Below are 8,463 nucleotides of genomic sequence, written 5' to 3' on the forward strand. Positions count from 1 at the left end.
CATACAAGTCCATATTACCATTCATTTTTCAATTCCTTTCAAATTCTCAATTTATAACCATGGCTCAGAACCTGGCCAAACAACTCATATGAGACAGTAACTCATATCAAGCACCTCCCATTACATAACAGATAAGCATACAAGCTATATAATCACTTCCACAGATATGCATATGAGCACTATCACACTTCCAATGACAAGCATATGAGCTTTGTCAACACATTACTAGATAAACATATGAGCTCTATCTACGGAGTCCATCCCCTATCTCCTCCCAACAACATCCGGTTTAGAGGTCCATCCCCTATCTTCCCCTAAACCGCGGAGTACATCCCCTATCTCCTCCAACACAACATAATGCATATAAACAATAATTATACACATCATCAACCAATACATAACATTTAATGTATTCATTCAACCGTTATACTCAATGACACATTCTGGTGATTAGTTTTAGTTTGCCTAATCATCATGCATTGTCTACAACAACCAAGACTATCCTCCACCGATAGCCCAAAGCAGTTATTTTTATACAGAAAATAAATGCAACAAATGGATATAAAATCGACATTTCCAACTAGGTGAGTGACATAAAATCCAACTACACCCTTTAATCCCATGTATTCCTAATCTCAACATTTCCAATTCAATTCCTCATTTCTCACAATTAATCTTACAAATTAATTAACCAATGTAATTAGGGCATTTCCCATAATTAACATTTCAACCCTTAGGTTCCATTTTCATTAATGTTTTAACATTAATTCCACTTTTCCATGCCAAACATGCATCTAGGCTTTTATATAGTTAAAACCCCAACTTTGTAAATTTGCACAAAAGTCTCAAACTTTCACAAAATTACCAAACTAACTCCAACATCTCAAAATACTAAAATTTAAAGACAAAACCCATAGTAAGGAGTAGGTTATCCCTACCTCAAAGTTTGAGCTCCAATGGAGATGAAGACCAAAACCAAAATGCTTCAAATTCCGAAATTTTCAGATTAAAATGTAGCCCTCAACGATCAACACAACTTTTGTAAAGACCAAAAGTGAGCAAACAACTCTTACTAGATCAAATCTAAGAGAGAAGGGCCGGTTTTAGAGTGAGAAGCTCTGAAAATGGCTTTTTGGAAAAGTAAGAGAGAGAGAAAAGATCTTGAAAAAGTGATACAAAAGTCGAATCTTGCTTTTAAATAAAAGTCACCCCGCTCGAGCGTCACTCACAGACTCCCACTCGAGCGTCAACAATCCCACTCGAGCGGCGGATACACACTCCCAGAACTTTTACAGAACCAGGTCTCCACTCGAGCGTCAATAATCCCGCTCAAGCGGCGGATACACACTCCTAGAACTTTTACAGAACCAGGTCTCCGCTCGATCGTCAACCCTCCCGCTCGAGCGTCACACACAACAACCCACTCGAGCGTCAAAACTCCCGCTCGAGCGTACAACTCTGCAGAGGAGATACTGGAAGATAGAAAACTACGCTCGAGCGTCGAAAACCCCACTCGAGCGGACAGACAACAACAAAGGGCCCGCTCGAGCGTCAAAATCCCCGCTCGAGCGTGAGGGCCAAAATCTAGGCAACTACTCTTGGTTTCTAAGTTCAACCAATCTGTTTCAAACTCGCCCAACACAACCCAAGACTCGAATGCAAAGGAGTAAAGGATGTAAACAAGACATATACAACAACCAACTCCACGGAACCTAAGTCCGGGTACAACAGTTAAAGAAAAGGGGAAACCGAGATTGCTATAACCTCCCCTCCTTAAAGAATTTCGTCCCCGAAATTAAACACAGTTTCAGAAAAAAGGTTTTCTCCATGTCCAACAACATTACGACATAATATTAAGCATTCCGACCCATTACCGGTCAATTCCATCTCTTTTCAAGAGGCATTTCACAACCCATATTACAAGTGCATTATCAACATGCAATTTTCTCCCATTTCCAACCATTTTCAACATACATGGTTCACAGTTCATATCATAATCAATATACATGATACAGCTCCAATTCTACAATATAGCCAACATATGCAATATCATAATCAACTCTCATATCAAGGTAAGTTCTACAACATACTTCCATTAAACCAAAACATTACCAATGTTTTACAACTCAAGACATATATAAAGCTCTTAAGTCTAGCAATATTACAAAATCTAAATACAAGATTACTCATTAATAAACAAGTCCGGATATTTCTCGCGGACTTCCAACTCACGTTCCCAAGTGGCTTCCTCCACACCGTGATGTTTCCACAAAACCTTTACCAAAGGGATGGTCTTGCCACGCAGGACTTGATCCCGCCTATCCAAGACCCGAACCGGTCTCTCCTCATACGAGGCGTCCTCATCTACCTCTAAGTCGGTCCAATCTAACACATGCGATGGATCCGGCTCATACTTCCGAAGTATACTAACATGAAAGACGTCATGCACCCCGGACAACTGCGGCGGTAAAGCCAAACGGTAAGCGACTTCCCCAATCCTTTCAAGGACCTCAAAGGGACCAATAAACCGAGGGGATAACTTCCCACTCTTTCCAAACCTCATCAAACCTCGCCTAGGTGATATTTTCAAGAAGACATGATCACCTATCTCAAACGCCAAAGGCCTCCTCCTACGGTCGGCATAACTCTTTTGGCGACTCTGGGCTGTAATAAGCCTCCTACGGATAAGCTGAACTTTCTCCGTCGTCTCCCTAACCAACTCCGGACCCAACAAAGGTGCATCACCCACCTCGGCCCAACACACTGGAGACCTACACGGTCGGCCATACAAGGCCTCAAACGGTGCCATACCGATACTAGACTGAAAATTGTTGTTGTAGGCAAACTCCACCAATGGCAAGTGCCTCTCCCACGTCCCACTGAAGTCTAGGACACACCCTCGAAGCATATCCTCAAGGATCTGAATAGTACGCTCGGACTGCCCGTCAGTCTGAGGATAATAAGTCGTACTAAAGGTCAACTTAGTGCCCAAGGCACTCTGCAAACTCTGCCACAACCTAGCAGTAAAACGAGGATCTCTATCTGAGACGATTGTCACTGGGACCCCGTGCAATCTCACTATGTCCCGAATATACAAGTCGGCAAGATGATCTACCGAATCTCTCACACGCATAGGAATGAAATACGCCGACTTAGTCAACCGGTCTACAACCACCCAAATAGCATCACTACCCCGCTGAGTCCTCGGAAGACCTACAACGAAGTCCATAGTGACATGCTCCCACTTCCACTCGGCAATAGGCAAGGGTTGCAACAAACCCGCTGGTCTCTGATGCTCGGCCTTCACTTGCTGGCAAGTAAGGCACTTCGATACGAAAACAGCCACATCTCTCTTCATACCCCGCCACCAAAATTGGCGACCCAAATCCCGATACATCTTAGTGCCTCCCGGATGCACCGCAAGGCGCGAATGATGAAACTCTCGGAGTACTTCCTCTCGGCAAGACTCCGGCACAAACAAACGGTCTCGGTATCTCACACTCTGGTCGGGATACACCGTCAAACCCTTCTCAACTTTCCCACCGGAGATCTTCTTTTGGAAGGACTCTACCTCAAGGTCACCTCTCTGCGCCTCTAACACTCTAGTCACAAGTGTAGGCTGCGCAACAACAGAAAACAAGGCCGCAGCCTCAACCGATTCGCTCAGGTGCAAATCAAACTCGCCAAGTACACCTAACATCCCCCATTCCCAGATGGCTATGCAAGCTACATCACTAATGGATTTCCTACTAAGGGCATCGGCCACAACATTGGCCTTTCCCGGGTGATAGTGCAACTCAAAATCGTAGTCCTCAATGAACTCCATCCATCTCCTCTGCCTCAAATTCAAGTCTCTCTGTGTGAACAGATACTTCAAACTCTTGTGGTCCGAGAACACCTCGAATCTCTCACCATAAAGGTAATGCCTCCAAATTTTCAAGGCAAAGATCACTGCTGCTAACTCTAGGTCGTGTGTAGGGTAATTCTTCTCGTGAATTTTCAACTGACGTGAGCTATAAGCTACCACTTTCCCCTCTTGCATCAACACACAACCCAAACCCTCTCGTGAGGCATCACAATAAACCGCATAACCCAACCCTCTCTCCGGAATAATCAAAACCGGAGCGGTAGTCAATCTAACCTTCAACTCTTGGAACGACTTTTCGCAAGTCTCACTCCACACAAATTTGACTCCCTTCCGAGTCAATCTAGTCAATGGCGAAGCTAGCCTGGAGAAATTTTTCACAAACCGACGGTAATACCCAGCTAATCCCAGAAAACTACGGATCTCAAACACACTCTTAGGCTGTGCCCAATCTTGCACTGCCTCAACCTTGGATGCATCAACAGACACCCCTTCCCCGGATACCACGTGGCCTAAGAATTTGACTTCCCTCAGCCAGAACTCACACTTCCCAAACTTGGCATACAGCCTATGGGCTCTAAATAACTCAAGCACTACTCTCAAGTGTGCCTCGTGCTCCTCCTCTGAAGGCGAATAAATCAGGATGTCGTCCACGAAAACGACTACAAATCGATCCAAGAATTCCCGGAAGATCCGGTTCATCAAGTCCATAAAGACTGCCGGTGCATTGGTAAGCCCGAATGGCATCACCAGAAACTCATAATGGCCATATCACGTACGAAATGCCGTCTTAGGAATATCCTCCTCCCTGACCCTCAACTGGTGGTAACCCGATCTCAAGTCTATCTTAGAGAAACAACGGGAGCCCTTCAACTGGTCAAACAGATCATCTATACGGGGCATTGGGTACTTATTCTTGACCGTAGCCCGATTCAACTTTCGGTAGTCGATACACAATCTCAAGGCACCATCTTTCTTCTTAGCAAAGAGGGTCGGTGCTCCCCACGGCGAAACACTAGGGCGAACGAAACCCTTATCTAGCAATTCCTGGAGCTGAATCTTCAACTCACTCAACTCAGCCGGGGCAAAACGATAAGGTGCCATAGAAATCGGCATTGTGCCAGGCACTAAATCAATAGAGAACTCTATCTCTCGATGAGGTGGCAAACTAACAAGGTCCTCGGGAAAGACATCCGAATACTCACAAACCACCCTCGGCAACACAGGCTGGGTCTCACCACACTCACCACTCTCAAAGCTAGCAAGTAGACCACTAAGCTCACTTCGCCCTCGCGAATCATACCCCGGTGGCAAAACACTACCAACCCGGTCTCCCAAGAAATGGAACCACTCCCCACTCAAGGAACATAACGTGACCCTCTGGCGGTAGCAATCGATAACAGCCCGGTATGACGATAGCCAGTCCATACCCAAAATAACATCAAAGCCCTTCATAGGCATGATAACAAACAGAAAAGGAAGCCTATGGTCGGCGACCTCTATATCACAACCTCTAACACCTTGTTTCAAGATCAACTCACTCCCAAGAGGTGACACTACACAAATAGGAGATGCTAACTGTACCAACTCCAATTCCAAAACAGATGCAAATGCAGCAGATACAAAAGAATGAGATGCACCCGTGTCAATCAACACACTAGCAACCGAGTTGCAAAACAGAAAAGTACCTCTCACTACTGATGGAGCCGGTACTAAATCCTACGCGGCAACACCATACACGCGCCCTGTAGGCCCCTGATCCACCTGCTCACCTCTCGGAGCATACGACTACTACACTGACTGGGATGACGAGGCTCCCGGATTGGCCCTCGAGGCCTACACAGACTGAGCTGGCTGAAATCCCTGCGTCTGCCCAGAACCAGACGCTCACGATGTGGCACCCAACTGTGGGCAATACCTCTTCGGCTAGAGCGGTTTCGCATTCTTCTGTCCACAGAAAGTCTGTGGCTTTTTTCACCAAGTTGAAGAAGGGTCTACATTTATCTGAGCTTCTGCTGATGAATCTGTTTAGGGCTGCGGCCCTTCCAGTAAGCATCTGAACCTGTTTTGCCGACGTCGGGCTCTGTAGCTCTAAGATGGCCTTGATTTGGTCTGGGCTGGCCTCTATGCCCTTTCTCGTTACCAGATATCCTAGAAACTTACCTGATCCAACTCCAAACGCACACTTTGATGCGTTGAGTCGGAGCCGGTATGTTTTGAGTATATCAAAAATTTCTTTTAGGTCGGCAAGATGTCCCTTAGATTCTTTGGTCTTCACGACCATGTCATCGATGTAGACTTCTACCATTTTGCCAATTAGGTGCTTGAACATTTTTGTTACTAACCTTTGGTAAGTTGCTCCTGCGTTTTTCAGCCCAAAAGGCATTACCTTGTAACAGTTCAAGCCTTTAGGGGTGATGAACGCAGTCTTCTCCTCGTCTGGAGGGTACATAGCAATCTGGTGGTATCCCCTGTATGCATCAAAAAAACTCATCCTTTCGTGCCCTGAAGTTGTATCTACTAACTGGTCAATCTTGGGCAGAGGAAAGCTGTCTTTGGGGCAGGCTTTGTTGAGGCTGGTAAAGTCTACACAGACTCTCCATTTACCGTTCTTCTTTTTCACTACTACTGTGTTGGACAACCATGTCGGATAGTGAACTTCGCGGATGGCCCTGGCCTCCAGAAGTTTGTCTACTTCTTCTTCTACTGCTTCGACGTGCGGTCTTCTGGCTCGTTGAATCACAGGTTTGGCCGACCTGTCGACATTCAGTCTGTGGCAAGTGACCTCGGGGTCAATGGCAGGCATTTCATAAGGTGTCCAGGCGAACACTTCAATGTTGGCTCTCAAAAAATCTTCCAGTTCTTTTTCTTCTTCTTCAGCTAATCCTGAACCGAGAAGAAAGAAACGTTCTTCGTTGCCCTCATGGACTAGGATTTTCTTTAGTGTCTCTTCACTCTTTTCGGTTGGCTCCTTGCCGACATCATCTAGGACCTCTATGTCCTCGTTTTCAATCTCTGCCTCTTTTGGCTCTCGAATGTTGCAAGTGGACTTTGTTGCTGTCATGGAGCAACTTTTTGCTTGCAGTTGATCTCCTCTGATTTCTTCAATTCCATGCTCTGTGGGGAACCGTAGTAGTTGATGCAATGTTGAGGGAACTGCCCCCATTGCATGCAACCATGGTCTTCCCAAGATGATGTTATATGGTGAGGGTGTGTCAATTACCATAAATTCTGTTTTGATCTTCTTAGTACCGGCTTGTACTTCCACGCTTGCTGTGCCCAGTGGCCATGTCGGCGTTCCATTGAAGCCGACCATAGGGTTGTTGGATTCTTCCAGGTCGTCAGGATGAAGGCCTAGCTCCTTATAACATCTGATATACATTATGTCACAAGAGCTGCCTTGATCTATTAGGATGCATTTTACTTGGCATTCCCCAACCTGGAGGGATACTACCAAGGCATCATTATGCGGATGCTGGACCATCTCTAGGTCGGCTTCAGTGAAGGTTATCGTTGGTCCTTGGCTTTCTTCAGGCCGAGGTCTTTTTTCCCCGATTTGGTAGACATGCTGTAAATGCCTTACCCTCTGGGTTTCTCCTCTGCCTTCGTTCTCGTTGACCCTTGAGTGGATCACATTAACCACCCTTGGTCCTCCTGCCTGTGGTTGCTGTGCTGGAGGTGGTGGAGCTGCTGGTGCTTGAGGCAATCTTACCTGTTCTTCTCTGGTCCTGGCCTCATCAACAAGGTCCCTCAGATGACCTTGCCTTACCAAGTCTTCTAAGTGTGCTTTTAGGGCTCTGCAACCCTAGGTTGGGTGCCCTTCTTCATTGTGGTAAGCACAACGCCTACCCATGTTTCTTCCCATGAATTCCCCTGGTGCTCTTGCTGGAGGTCTAAAATAGGGTTGGTTTCGTATTTGATCCAGGACTTTATGGATGGGGATTCGGAACACCGTTGTCACTGCCTGTTTGCCCTTCAATTCCGTTTCTTGTTTGGGTGGTCCGTTGTTACCTCGGCTTCGCTTCGGCGAGCCGTTTGTTTTCTCCTGCTTTATCTCTTTGTTTCCCGATGTGTCTTCCTCGGCTCTGGCATATTTCTCAATTCTTGCCATGAGCTCTTCCATGCTTTTTGGCAGTGTTTTTGCCAAAGACTTCCATAGTGGGCAGTCATCTTTCAGGCCGTTCTTGAAAGATACGACCGCCACTTCTTGGTTGCATTCGGGTATTCGATTGAACACCTCGTAGTATCTCTTCGCGTAGGCCCTAAGGCCTTCTTCCTTGGTGATTCTTAAAGCCATCAGGGCGTCGACCCTTAAGGGCTGTAGCTTGTTTGTCACAAACCTGGCTACAAACATCTCGGCCAGGCCTTCCCATGTCTTTACGCTTCCCTTTGGCAGCTTATGGAACCAATCGGATGCAATTTTCCCAAAGGATGATGGAAATACTTTGCAGAGCAATGGCTCATTCCCACTGTATAATGCCATTGAATTCAGGTATAGTCCAACATGAAAGTTGGGGTCTGACTTACCATCATAAATTTGGAACCTCGGCATGCTGAATCTTTTTGGTGCTTCAAATTTATCCAGTTCCACCGAGAAT

Source organism: Camellia sinensis, chromosome 1 (assembly GCF_055761805.1).
Source record: "Camellia sinensis isolate YWXY chromosome 1, ASM5576180v1, whole genome shotgun sequence".
NCBI classification, from domain to species: domain Eukaryota; kingdom Viridiplantae; phylum Streptophyta; class Magnoliopsida; order Ericales; family Theaceae; genus Camellia; species Camellia sinensis.